The sequence below is a fragment of the Sinohyriopsis cumingii genome, chromosome 17 (genome assembly GCF_028554795.1).
Source record: "Sinohyriopsis cumingii isolate HCF-2022 chromosome 17, ASM2855479v2, whole genome shotgun sequence".
Classification (NCBI taxonomy): domain Eukaryota; kingdom Metazoa; phylum Mollusca; class Bivalvia; order Unionida; family Unionidae; genus Sinohyriopsis; species Sinohyriopsis cumingii.
Genome location: NC_142977.1, coordinates 73,139,338 through 73,154,952, shown reverse-complemented (window position 1 = coordinate 73,154,952; position 15,615 = coordinate 73,139,338). Strand labels below are relative to the sequence as shown.

The 15,615-nt window shown below is 35.3% G+C and overlaps 1 long non-coding RNA gene across 1 annotated transcript in view; it reads left to right on the top strand.

The window, feature by feature from the left end:
• LOC149779233 (uncharacterized) overlaps nt 1-15,615 on the top strand; it is a 66,959-nt gene that overhangs the window by 45,328 nt on the left and 6,016 nt on the right. The window contains exon 2 of the long non-coding RNA XR_016415383.1: nt 11,140-11,273. This is a non-coding gene — a long non-coding RNA (uncharacterized LOC149779233). The remainder of the gene's footprint in view (nt 1-11,139; nt 11,274-15,615) is intronic.

The following is a 15,615-nucleotide window of genomic DNA, read 5'->3' as shown; positions in this document are numbered from 1 at the left end:
ACAGGAACGTCACTCAAGCTGAGGCTATAAAAAGATAGTGGGATTTTCCAAAGGAAAAACCCACAAGTTGGAGCTATAAATAGATAGTGGGATTTCATAGGAATTTCAGCTGATTATAGATACATAGGTATTTATCGACGATCGTCACAGAAGTTGATTTTGTAAGTAGTTACTAATTTTATCTATTTTATAGTGTGTGTGTTTATGTGTGTGTGTGTGAGTATGTCTGCGCGCGTACGTTGTGTGTTTCTGTGTGTGTGTGTGTGTGTGTGTGTGTGTGAGAGAGAGAGAGTATGTGTGTGTGTGTATGTCGGCGCGCGTACGTTGTGTGTGTGTGTGTGTGTGTGTGTGTGTGTGTGTGTGTGTGTGTCTGCGCGCGTACGTTGTGTGTGTCTATTGGTCTCTGTTTGTCCGTATAAAACTCACTTTATCCCTATCAGATACACTCTACCTACCTACCTACAGTAGCGCGTATTCAGGTCAGCCACTTGCAACACTGTTGATATTTTATCCCTAGTGTTCAGTACAGTGACGTCACTGACGCTGGAAATTTCGAGACTATAAATATCGACTTGGGGATTTCCACATTTTGTAGCTATACATATATACTAGAATTCATAAACAGGAACGTCACTCAAGCTGAGGCTATAAAAAGATAGTGGGATTTTCCAAAGGAAAAACCCACAAGTTGGAGCTATAAATAGATAGTGGGATTTCATAGGAATTTCAGCTGATTATAGATACATAGGTATTTATCGACGATCGTCACAAAATGGAACGAAAAAATTGAAAAAGAAGAAGAAAATGAGAAGAGGAAGAAATAAGATGAGGAGGAAGAGAAGAAAGAAGAGGAAGAGAAGAAAGAAGAGGAGGAGAAAAAAAAGAAGAAAAAAGTGTAGGAGATAAAATAAGAACTTGGTGGAGAAAAAGAAGAAATTAGAAGAAGAAGAAGAAAACCCAAAGGCCCTTTTCAGGGCCCCCATATTTCTCGAAAAGAGATAGCCTTTTGAATTGCCTACCCCTTTTTTAAAAAAATTTTTTTATTTTTTTTATTTTTTAAAAAAAATCCTATATTCAATTTCCCTTGACGCTAGATTGACCCACGATTTATTCCCATGTTAAATTCCCCTTGTACGTAGAGTGACCCACGATTTATTCCCATGTTAAATTCCCCTTGTACGTAGATTGACCCACGATTTTTCGCCATGTTAAATTTCCATTGTACGTAGATTGACCCAGGGGTCCCTGTAATGTTAATTCCCATTGTACGTAGGGTGACCCCATTCACTACTGACCCCCAAGTTTCATTCCCATTTTGATTATATGGACCAATTTAAGATAGGATTTCCCAGTAAGACTCTCAGCGCATTTCATACTTTTTTTTGGGAAGACTCCTTTGACCCCCAAGTTCCTCATATCACTACTTATATGGTATTCACTGTGTTTATTCGTTTCATGGCAGTAACCATTATACAATACTGTACTTGTAAGTACATTTATTTGGACTTTCATAAGTTGATAATATTCAGTTAAATATTACTTACCGGAAAGTGGAGCGTTCCTCAATGTTCTTTATTCTTGGGTGTTTAATACTAAGTGTATTGCTTCCATTTTCGTGCTAATCAGAATAACTCGCATTTGTGTTATATTTAGCGTTTTGCTGTTGTAGTATTGAAAAATGGTACTATGTTTGAGGTACTGAGTTTGTAATGACGTACTTGTCTTGTTCTTATGAAAACCATCAGTTCAGCATTTAAAGTTACAGTGGATATATATTATGGCAGTGTTTTTCTATGGATTCACTGCAGTGTGCATTTGGGCAGTTTTTGAGTTAATTGCTTTCTGGAATTTTATACTTCGCATATTCATAAGTTATAAAGATAAATACGGTCGAATAAATTAAATGCAAACCATATAAATAAAGCAGCTTTCTGACCAATCAGAATGCTTCGTGTTGTTTTCGGAGGGAATTGTCACTGTAGCGCTTGTCCAGACTGTTGGATGGATCACGTGGAGTCGCCGTAAGTGCACATTGTGTGTTTGATTGCTAGCTGGCATAACATTCTGTACTGAGTATATTTTCAATTTGTCAGACAAAAGTACATTTCTGATATGCTGTCTCTCAATTTATTTTCATTATTGTCGCGGTAAATAGGTCGGAGCTATTGAATCTACACAGCACGTGCCGTTATTGAGTGCGCGTGCTAGCCTTGTAAGTTGTATTCGAGCTAATGCTGAAGGTATTTGAAAAAAGCATTTTCAAGGAGTAATATTAACTCTTTGGGATTTATGATGGTCTCATTATTACATATTTACCTTTTATATCACCATAAACCCTAAGAAATTACTCCAGGAGCTGTCCAAAAATGTACATATACTGCAAAGGGACCAGTTACCTCCACTTTTGAGAGTTTCAAAACGCGTTCTTAATAAATAACAATATCTGAAAATTGTAAGTCTGTCATAGTAGTCTCGACCTAATTTACGAATATATCAGACAAAGTAATGAAAATCTTGTAGTCGTGCCATGCAGAAATATCGTAAAATATCCCTAATAACGAGTCCCGTTTTTCTCGGTGACAGTACCAATTGCCGTCAGCACCGTTATTCACGATTAGAACTTCATAAATAATTTATTTTTTTTATATAAAAAATGAATTAACCATTAATATCTAATGTCACAAAAGTCCCATTTTTTCAAAAGGGAAGTTATACTTCACGAACAACCGATAGCTTGTTCCTCGGTTGTGGTGACGGAAGCCCACATATTCGCCCATTCATCACAATGACGGCCTGCACTTGAATACGGTTGTCTCAGAACTGTATCTAATTTAAAACTGATGGACGTTATCCGAAGCAATACTTGAGATGATGTCAGAAAACCACTATTTATGATTTGTCCATATAACTTCTAAATAACTTAATATTTGATTCAACATTAAAAAAATTACATCTTCACTATAAATTTGAAATATTACAACAGTTTATATATATATATGCATATATATATATATATATATATATATATATATATATATATATATATATATATATATATATATATATATATATATATATATATATATATATATATATATATATATATATATATATATATGAGAGAGAGAGATGTAAAACTTTATATGTTGAACATACTTATAAATCTTTTATTCCAAAGGTTCTTTGCATCTTTCGGTAATATACAAACAAGTTTTAAAAAAATACATTAAAATTGTCATTTAAAGCATGTTTAAAATCTTCATTTTCTTCATTTTAGTTAGATTTGGTAGAGCAAGAGCTGCAGATAAAGTAGGTTTCATCAATGTCTTTCTTGTCTGTTAATCCAACATAGGCCAGGTGGTGCCATTTCTTGCATAAATCTCAGCAAATCCAGTTTAAATCCAAGTCGCCATCATCAATACTAGGTGGTTCGGACTCTTTACATATCTCACATAAATCTTTCTCCTGATTCGTGCATGATGTTTTCCTTCCTTCTGGTATGTTCCTCTCTTTTCTTTCTGTTTCTTTCATTCCTCTGGCCTTTCCTGCATTTGATCTCTTCAGTTTTGTTAACAAGCTGCAGATAAACTTTATCATTGGTTATCACTCTTGCCTCAGTGATGCATCTTCTTTTTGCTGTTTGGGGCTTTGAAGACAGTAGGGGAAAAAGCTGACATACCTTCACTAGTGGACTCTCACCTAAGTAAGATCCACATTTGTTACAGAGAGATCAGGAATAACCGGATGCCTTTACTGCAGATGATGATGTTGTTATCAAAGATATTGAAGGTTTTTGGTTCTGTTGATCTGGATGTCTTTAGATGTAGAGAACTTGCTGTAACAGTTTTAGATGATGTAAGTGGGAGCTGGTTAGAGGTGGCTCTGGAGATGAATTGTGATGGCATAACATGTTTTGTTAATAGCCTCTGGATTCACAAGATAAAGGTCAGATTTCTTAAAACTATCCTTAATTTTGCTGGAGAGCATACATGATCAATTACATATGAAAAAATTACCAGAAACATGGCTTTGTTGAGGGTTTGATGCCAATTGGTGAATCCAAGATTCAGAGCAATGGAATTTACTTTTATCTTTAGAGGCTCTATGATTCCAGCATCTAAAGGTTGCTAAATGTGCCTACTGTGTAGAGGAAGTCCAGGCAGCTCAGTCTGGTTTTCTCTGGCCAGCTTAACTACATCCAAGTTGATATGGCTTTCATGGTTATCCATCACCAGTAACACTTGGCAATATTTCCCACAATTTGGAATGAACGGGTCTTTAAACCATTTCAGAAATAGGTCGCTGTCCATGTACCCAGATCCTGATGTCCCAAAGAGCCATTTACCTGGAACACCATCTTTATAGGTTGCATGGGGGAACAATTTTTCAAAAATTAGAAACGTGGGAAGGACTCTACCATATGCAGCAATACTAATGTGGGTCGTGGTGTGTCCAGATGATAATAGAGCTTGTTTACATGTGTGATGGCCCTTCACACCATGACTTTTTGTTGTGGCTTCTCCCTTTCGCTCCAACCCATCTCGTAGCAATTAAATATTCTGCATGTCTCCTTTTCTAAGCCGGGGGGCTGAGTGGTCTAAAGCGCTCACCATCACAGATCATTGCCATCTCACCTCTTTCTGCGTGGGTTTGAGTCTCAGGTTTGGCCAGTGTGGGTATGTGAGAAAACTTGTCAGTAGCTTCTTGTGGGTCGGTAGTTCTTTCCTGGGTTCTTCCTCCACCATTTATACTGGCCACCATGTATAGCCTATCTTGTGCTGAAAATGGCATTAAACCCTTCAACAACAACATGTACTTTTCTAAGCCCATTTTCTTTGTGTTGTTACTCAAAAGGACAAAATAACTGCACATTACATTTTAATCTTATATGAGTGATCTGCCCATGACAAGTCATTCTGGCTCTTTCTCTCTCTGAGTTCTGAATGTCAGCTAAAGAAGTTTCAAAACCATTTTTTGATGTGCATTTCTCTGAGCTGAATGGAGATGCTCTTCCGTTGTTCTTCATAATGAAATAGATATAGCCTTTAGCAATAGCTTTTGTCACTGAGAACCCCTGCTGTTACATCATATATTTCATATATGTTACTAAAGCATCTTCTTCTGTTGCATGAAGCATTCTGTTTGGCCTTTTGACATCTTATGAATAGCAAACTTTCAGAGCATCTTCGATTGTCATCCTTGGAATATTGTAATCCCTAAAGGCCTGTCTGCATGTGAGCATTAACTTATTCACAGATAGTAGATCATCCTGGCAGTACTGCATTATCATTTGCCATTTATCTACAATTATAATTGATTAATTCATTCCATGTGCAGTATGTATCATTAAATATAACTTGTATATCTCATAATATTTATTGTGTATGTGTGTGTGTATATATATATATATATATATATATATATATATATATATATATATATATATATATATATATATATATATATACATATATATATATATATATATATATATATATAGCTGTCACTGTTCTAGTTCCATCAAAGTTGAGATACTTTTGTATTGGCAAGTCAGTGCTGCATTTTATTTTTCATTTACTTTCATCAAATAAGTGTCGATCAATGCCAACACAGATATCAATTACAGTACAAGGGTTGTTGTTGATATATATGTGTGTGAGTTATTGCATCATAATGAATGGCAAACAACAGTAAATAATGAGCTTGTTTGTTTGGGTTACATCCCTTTTTTCATTGAAGATTTTGAGATGCCCCCATATTGGGAATTATTCATGGCCCGAGTTACCTTCGTAGGGGAATGCTGTACTTCATCATTTGTTGGTGAATGCGTAGTAATGTAACACCGAGAGAGACTTTAGTGTGTATGTATATGCGTGAATGAAAACTTGTGTAAGGTTTTATTAACAGTCTCCTGCATGCATCTGAGGCCCCATATCCAATTGTTATAGAAGGTTACGTATATAGGGAGGTGACATTTGTGGATTAAGGTAAACCCCCCCCCCCATCTGAAAATAATTGTATCTTAGGCTACTGAGGTTCACCAGTAATATTTTTCTTAATTTTATTGCTGAATTTTTTTTTTCTTCACTGGACTGAAGCAAACTAGCCTTCCAAAATTATCTTTAAACAGAAAGAGTTAAAAAAAACCCCAGAAATACAGCTTGTGAAATATGATGTTGGTGGCAACTGGTCCCTTGGCAGTACCCAATTCTATAAACACACTCTGAGAAGTACATATGGCAAAATCTAAGTTAAAGTACTCAACCAAAAGGTTTGGTCCAGTACAATCTGGATTGAATGTTGCTCACTTTGATGTCACAGTGAAAGCTACACTTGTTGATAAACAAATTCATAGTACCCTCTTGTGAGGATTATACTCGACGTGCTTTTTTCTTGACCCATTTTAGTACCTGGACACTAGTGTTAAAAGTCCATATAGATCGATAATTTTTGTCTAAAAGTTTATTGATAGTTAAGTTGCAGAGCATTCAATAATCAGGATTGAATACACTTCAGTTAAACAAAATTAGTATTAAGTTTTAAAACAATTTATATTTAATTTGAGTAAATACACATACTTGACCTGCATGACTTTTACTAAAAACACCGAAATGTACCCAACTCTGAATGTGACCAAACCAGAATATTGAGCAACAAGTAGATCTCTTCTTTTTTATTTTTCTGACAGTTTTTGGTAGCAGAAATGTCAGAAAAAAAGCGGAGATCTACTTGTTGGCCTAGCCAAAATGTACCCAAGTCAAAACATACACATAAAGTCAAAAAGTTACCTTACCAACCTTTAAGTGATTTCTGCGATTGCAGTTCACCCACCAAATTAATAAAATCAAAGTCTATGATCATCGTCATAAAGTATGCCATGATAATTTTGTGCTACTTCAGCCTTGGCCTACTGATTATGCATCTGATCAGCTTGAATCTTCAGTGATAATTTTCTTCTGTCTTAAATAAAAAGGAATTTAAGGAGTAATATAAAATAGCTGCATTTAATTCCACTTATTCATACTAAACTAAGCTTTTACGTTAATCAGATCAGCATTTATTGACAACGAACCAGAAAATACTACTACTCACCAGCAATACATCTAAATCGAAACTGTCTTTCAGCAACTTTTCATCATGAGTAGCACTTGTGTGATATTGTCACTATCATAATTTTCACCTCAGTCACTGCTGTGATCTTTACTGGAATGTTAATTATAATTTTAAAAAATGCTCACTGTACATGCAGTATCCAACCACTGTCTTGCAGTATGTGCATTTGCAGCTGTTTGCCCAATAATTTTTATATTAATCAAATTTAGTGCTTACCGACAAGTTAACATGAAATATATGCTGACACTTGTGCAGAATCCCACCTTAATCCAAATTTGTTTGTGGTATTTGCTCTGATCTCAGTGTTTTTGGCATCGTTTGATCATTGTCACAGTAACTGAGTTGCATATAGAGAGGGGCACAAATATTACCGAGTTGAACCTTAGTCTATTAGATGCCAAAAGTTACTTTTTTCAAAGAAAATACTAGTAACAGGAACAGAGATTTCAGCATGAAATTTTTGGATATTAATGTTATATTTGTTTTAATAATTGTGTTGCAGATTATTTTTGTGGAATTTGATTTGTGCTTGGATTTCGATGGATAGTTTCCTTATTGGTTTTTCTTAGGTAGAGAATCTTTTTTTTTATTTAACCACAGTATATACTCGCCTGCAAGTCCTAGTTTTGTTTTTAATGAAAATTGAATTCTCCATGCTTAGTAAGGGTTGTGTTATAAGCACGATATGCTAAACATTTGTTAAATCAAGTAGTACAGTAAAACCTGTCTTGTGAGACGGCTGCTATGAAAGACCACCTGTCTTGAGATACCAGGTTCTCCTTACACAGATTTATTGGTTATACAGTGTTATGTCATGAGAAACCATTACTTTTGGGCAGAATGGGTGGTCTTTCAAAAAATTGAAAGTTGTTTGCTTGTCTCAGTGATTTCTGAACCAAGGTCGGAAACTAAATCAAAAATAGAAACTGTCTCTATTATTAGGTGTTTATGAAAAGAGTCAAGTCAATCTGAATTTTCTGGAAAATATCAAATTCCTAGTAAAAAAAAGTTACATTACTTTGACAGGTAATGAAATTAAAAATAAAAAGATTTTAAAATTTACAAACAATTAAATTAAATCAAATATATGTAACAGAAATTAAAACAATTTATCTCTGACCCGTATTGTGTTCTGACTTATTTCTTTAATTTGGGCATGTTGTGACTTTGGTACATTTTGACCTGCTAACCCCTTTTTCTACTTTAGATTTCTCATTCTCCCATGTATGATCTTTGTCATGTTCTGTTTGCGATGAACTGATCTTTATTATTTATCACAATGACACATTATACCCCATAACACTTCTTGCTGGCATAGATTTACTCCCAGAATAATTGCAACTCTATATTTTAGTCAAGCACAGAATGTTCGTTGTCGTTGGGGTATGTAGGCCACACTTGGATTGCAAACTGTTTCTGTCAGTTTTATGTGCTGGTTAAACATAAGGAATTCTGTGAATTTATTTGTAGATATAAATTTTTATGGATTTTGAAAAAATTGAAATTTTATGGTTACTTTAAATTGGTTAATTGGGAATGGGTTATTATTTCCAATGAAGAATAATAATAATAATAATTACAATTTTATTCAGAAAGGGTGACAGTTGCATGGAACTTAATCCTTCTTGTAACCTTCTGTTCTATGCATAAAGAGTACATGTACATAGTTCACAAACAATAAACAATAAAAAGCGTTGGTAGTAAGCTCTATTTTTATGTAGACATTAATAACTAAAACGTTTGCAGGAACATGCTTTGAGTACATTAATGTTGTTCAAAAATAGAGACCACAACAAATTGGCCTTTTTAATAATGTATACTGTTTATAGTAATGTACTTCTAAAATTGAACAGGTTCCACTTTTCATCCACTGGATTAGTTATAATTAAATGCATGTGTACCTGTATTTGTACAGTCTCAAATTAACTTTGGGATTCTGTTCCAAAAAGAGCATTTGGATAAATTTGATGGAGTTGACGCTGTTTGCGTAACCAGATTCTTTGATTCTGGAAGTGTCTTCGTGCTAATGGCAAGCCAAATTGGATTCATCTGCAGGAGTTGATACTGTTGGCATAAACCTGATTCTTTAATAAGGAAGCCCTTGTATGCCAATGGTAGGCCAGGTTGGATATATTTGTAGAAGATTACGCTGTTATCATGTTCTTTTGTACAGAAGTCCATGAATGCCATTAGCAGGCCAGATTGAACACATTTGTAGAAGAATTACACTATTGGCATATGCAAAAGGATTCAGGTAGGGAAGTCCCTACATATGAATGGCAGGCCATATTGGAAGAATATGTAGAATCTGACATTATCATAATCCAGTTTCTTTGATAGGCATGTTCCTGTTTGCTACAGGCAGTCCAGATTGGAGAAGTTTTAGAGTTGACTGTTGGCATAAACCAGATTATTTGGTAGAGAAATTGGTGTATGGCTGTGGCAGGCCAAAATGGATAAATTTGTTGGAGTTGACACTGCATCAACCATGTTCTTTGGTAAAGAAGTCACCACCTAACAGTAGCAAGCCAGATCAAATCAATTGTAGAGTTTGCACATTATGATAAAATCATTGTTTTACTAAAAATCTAAAAAATCTACTCAAATTGAGGTACATTAGCTTGCTTATGATACTTTATGCAATATTGGCCTTTTTATTGGAGGTAGAGATAATGAAAAGGAGGCAGAACCACTTTAATTTTAACATATTATGCATAGATGCTTTTTTATTTTTAAAAAAGAGTTGTGAAATTCATAAAATTTGTCAAAGTTTTCAACATTTTCTCAAAGATGAGAGAAACTCTTCTAAGGAAAATTCAAATTTTTATGAGCACAAGGTATACTCAAGTGGTTGCTGAATGTTCTGTGAAGAAGGCAGTGTAAACAGACAAATAAAATGGATAGAGATGCCTCAGTTTGAAGAAGAAAGTAGTTTTGTGAAATTTGGGGCCATATTTGGGAGTGACGTCTAGTGTTATGAATATAATGGAATGAGTTATTCGAGTTTAATTCACTAAGGTTATTTCCCTTTAAAATATCTGTCACTGTTGTATGTAAAGAGTAGGCTTCTTTTAAAACATTCCACTTCTGCTACAGGAATAAAACAGCTTGACAAAATGGTCTGGATGTCTTTTTCTTATCACTTTCTATAAATAACATTAGTAATTTTGCCTGAAAAATTGTCGTCAGTAAACATGACTTGTATATACTTATAATATTATCAAGTTTTGACCTCTAAGACATCTGTCTTTGCAAGGCTGAAAAAGTAATGAGTGTTGTTGTTTCCATGGAAGTAAGAAGTTTGCTTCAGTAAAATGACTCGAGTAATGTGTTTATTATATGGATACAATATGTTTGGAATATTAGATTGTACTGGCCAATGATGTGCCTCCCAAATACATGCCTCATTCTATGTATTTGAGTTAATTATATAAACAATTGTCACAACATCCAGACGGGTGATAATGTACTGCTCTTTTAAGTGATGCCTGCCGAGTCTCATAATTTTGATTAATATTAAAGGAAATCAGGAAAATAAAGTAATGCAAGTTGTTTACAAACCATGCAGGTCAGGAATTGTAAAACCTTTGATATTGAGTTTGAATGTGATGCTTCGCTTCAACCTGTCACAGATGACTTTACATTTGAAAAGTCCGTTTCCATTGGATGAAACAAAACTGCTCCATCTCATAGTCAAGCTCAGATGTAACCATGTTCGTGATTTCCGGGCCAGGCCATGATAAGTTAAGCTCATGTCACTTGTAACTCCAGAAGCAAAACTTCGGCAAAAAAATTAGTTCTCGGCCTAAATTGGTTTTCAAATAAGAGTAGATAGTAATAAAGTATATAGTGTAAGAAGAGTATATGGTAATCAGGTAGTTTATCGGGAAGTAATGAGCATTATTAAAAGCAAACATTCAAAGAAAAATTTGCATTAAAGTTTCATTGTCTTGTGTAAAGTGAAGAATTATTGTAATGCTGATGATAGCATCACTAATTTATTTACTATCTCATTTGTTTTTTTAGGCTGAGTGATACAGAAGAGCACCATTAGTGTTTGTGATGGGCCAGTTAATGAGAGAAAATGATGAAAGTGTTTTAGTAGAAGGGTGCTGTCTATAGACTGTTTTCAATTCATGTATTTTTGTTGCTAATGACAGGTAAGTAGGTTTTCTGCTTTTGAACTTCAGGATGAGATCCCATTACTTGTACCTGTTTCTAATGGCTAACATAATGCCTATCACACTTGAGTTTTAATTTCACCTGGCCATAAGCTTAGCAATGCATCTATTGTTATGTATTATCCATTATGTATATATCTACAGTTATTATCTTCAACTTGTTCTCAGGCATCTTAGTAGTTTACAGTTTTCAAGAGCAATTGGCAGGATCATCAATACATTTTTTTACAGATTATGTTGATTTATACAAAAGACGTCAATCTGCCTTTAAATATGGCCACTGTTACAAAAATATGAAAACTTTTTAATGACTCTTTTCTCTTAACGCACCCAAAAGAAATTGACTGAAAAAATCAAGTGTTCTGTCTGAAGCAATATATGATCCTGGTCACAATACATTACACATTAGCCCACTATGCTTTAGAACCTGCTGATACGCAATGCATCATTGCGAATACAGTAGTCCCCCTCTTATAAGGCCACCCCTAATGCAGCAGGGAAGTGGCCTTATAATGAGGGTGGCCTTTCTAGAGGGGGATGACAAATGCGAAGAGTAAATACATATGAAGAAAGTCACATGTACATTTAATTCTAAAACATTTAATATTTTCATTAAAAAATCACATGCATGTAGTGAAATAAATGTAAAACAAACTGTGTCATCATTTTGAAAAGAATGCTATGAATAACCATTGATATAGTTTTAAAACTGTCTTTATAATTATGTTACAGATCACATCATGTCACTTTGTTGGTAACAGTCTAAAAAACAAACCAGTCTCGTCACAATTAAAAATATCCTTGCTGTCATATCCCCTGCATATATCGTTTAGTCTTTTGTTCCAATCTCCGACAACTTCATTATTAACATCAGCTGATTCTCCACTAAGGACAGACTTAATATTGTGTCGCACTTGAAATCTGTGCAACCATCCGTTACTTGTGGTAAAGTCGTCATATCCCAATTCAACTGGCAAAATTGTTGCTTTCTCTTGTCATTCAAATCAGGATACAAACGTCTCCTGGCTCAAACAATCTTCCTTTCCCCGTCCATTTCACCTTCCCACTTCTGCAGAATTGTTTCATTATCTTTCACGATACTGTTTATCCGAGTCTTCCTGACATTAGTTTTCTGCAAGGATCCTTGACCCCTCCCACCTCTCGGTCAGTTGCATTACTTTCACTTTCTCTTGTAAACTGAGAATTTTTCTTTTCCTCGATGACATGTTGATCTTTTTGCAGTAAGTTATTCATGTTGCCAACTACAATGCTGATAAAACAATTTTGTATGCATTTAAACAAATTGCCGTGTGTTTTTAAAGGAAGTGATCTTGTCACATGATTCGTTAGTCGCAGTCTGGTACCCTATTGTTTTTATACATTTCTTTACACTAAGTGAGAGAAGCCAAAACGGCTTCGATATGTACCATCACACAGATTTGACCTTGCAGCCATTAGGATTCGTAGTTTTGACAATTATAGCCACTAATTATCAAAGTGAACAAACTCAACATCTTACTAAGGGAAGCCATAAAGGCTATCTAACCATTTTCCTGCTGACTTGGGTATTGTACATCGATACTGCCACTTCTCAGCTGTTACTACGGTTCAATAATTGCAATCTTAACAATTATCAGAGTGACTAAACCGGATATCTTATGATAACACAGCAGTAAGGCTAATTGGATTACATGTACTTACCCTTTTGTATGGATTAAAATTTGAGTCTTTCTCGGTTTTTATGAAATAAATTTGGCTTCTCGTGAGGAGTAAATGATATAATATTAACCTTAGTGGTACATGTACTTTACTCAACACTTCTTTCAGTAACGAAAACCTGACATCGGGAAACAGAAATCAGATTACTTAACACACGTTATGAATAAAATACTGGTTCTGGATACATATTCAAATAAGATGCGGATGCTTGTGAGGGGTAAATTTTATATTATTGCACTAATATGCTGGCCGCGTTAGCTGCGTGGCCTATCGTGAGGTGGAACTTTTGAACACAAACTCGTCGATGCCAACGTATTCTGGCCGTAAGGAGCCGGTGGCCACTGATCAGGGGGGCCATTCAAGAGGAGGACTACTGTACACCGATTATCCTTTCGGGATTGATCTGATAAACATCCTATTGTAATATCTCACAAATATTGGCTGACCTACGCCACTCCCTCAATAACTCGCGAACCCGCTTATAACGCGGGGTCAGGCGTGGATCCCATTTGTTAAACCAGAAAATCGTGATCGAAATTGGTAACGGAAACTTTGATTATCACTTGTTTTATCGTCAAAAATGGTAGATAGGACCTGGAAATTGTAATCAACACTATGAAATATCAAATTTAAAAATAGGTCATACAATTTGTTACATTTTCTTTCCAAATGACATTCCTAGTACACCGCAATTAACAATATGTAGGGAAATTTTGATCAATGAAAATGGCACTCATGCCGAGTGGAGGCAGTACTTTAATAATTAAATACAAATTAAATAATTTTTTTATCAATTGAAATTTGTATTCTGGTTCTGTCTTTTAGTTCCTTTTAAGTGTAATCATCATAAATGCAATGTGTGATCTTGTAATTAAACGTTAAATGCGTCAATCCGCCATAACAGCTATGTCCACGAGCATTTCTCTGAGAACCTAATTAAGTGCCGACCGTGTTTTGATAACTGACTTCCAGAAGTGTTTGTTGTATTGTTGCACTGAATTAAAAGCTGACCTCCTTTGTATTGACATGCTAACTATGTCTTTTGAATCAAATAAAGGAGGTGGAATAAAAGAAAAGTTGAAAGGCACAAAAATCCTACAGACGTAAAATCTAGCGGCCCTGGTTGTATGTCGGGTGAACTCACTTCATTTGATCCATCAAACACTTATAAATGTTATTGTGTATGTGACATAAACTACCTCAAATTAACCAACTCTTTTATAACTGTGATCAAAGATAACGAGGCAGCCAAGCGAAACGAATACTTTGTAAAATAAAAAGTTTCACTGTCAACGATATTAATATGCTACTGTCAAGCATATATTGTAATAACACTATTGGCGCCCAGTGTTTTTCCGAGAAGTGTCTACCAAAACCAAACATAACAACACGGATACAGATTTTTAGCAAATTCAAACGACAATACACGAGCGAATCCTGTCAGGTAAAAATCGGGTAATGGACCATTAATCGCCACTCGTGTCATCTCGTTTGTAGGATGTCCGAATCTTTTAAAATATCCAGCACACTCACCCATCCCGAGAAAACTTCCCGGATAACACGCGACCATATCCACCGAAATGACATCCTTGTGGTTATATTCGGTATTCCACAAACCGCCTTGTCCATATTCAATACAACTTAACTGAACATCTTCGAGGAAGTCGGCGCGTGTTGGTCTCCATGAATTTCTCTCTTTCGCGGCGTGGGCAGCAACTGACAGAACTGTGAAACAATTTTTTAATAATTGCTCAGTATTTTCTGAATATCTTTCCGCGAGTTTTCTCATTGTGAGTTGGAGAGATTCTTTACGATATAAATCACCGTTAGGTCTTACAAATTGATCGTATTCTCCATCTTTGGAACTCTTAAACAACCACACTGACACAGGATCGTTTTTACTTATCTGGTTAATAAAATCAAACATTTTCCTCCCAGAGTTCTCTGGGAAGTAAAATCTCAATGCGATCTCGTGGAAATATTGTTACCGTGGAGGTCCAAGCGTGTGCATTATGATCAATAATTTCAATTGGTGTTTCCTTTCCTTTATTCGCTGATTCATATTAAACCTCTCCGGTTAACCTTTTTACAGTTATTGGATATTTTAATTTACTTGATAACTCAGCGACATCATTTATTGACGCTCTTGTATCTTTGACCTGCTCAGCCCACTTCGCTATTTTTTTACGTCGCAGATCATTTAAACCGTTTCCACGCTTCGCATTTTTAAAATGTTCTGTTAACTGCTTGGCTACACAATTCAACGATGAAAATCTCATCGGGGCAAGATCATTAATGTTAGGTCTATCATTTAGCTGATAATTCCATAAATAACCGTGGTCACAGGATACGATCGAGCGTAATATGGTCTGTCAACCCCAGTCAACATTCCTGGTTTGGAATCTTTACTTAATACAGCAGTTTTTCCATTAGCAAAGGACAGGATAACGTTTGTCATGGATAATCCACGTATCGGAATCTGCTTGCACAATAAACTTTATTCATACTCAGCCTGGAACGTGGATAATTTACCATCAACGGTGCTGTAGTTAACGTCAACATATCTTTTTGTTGCGGCGTCTTCGTCGGTTGTTGGATCCGC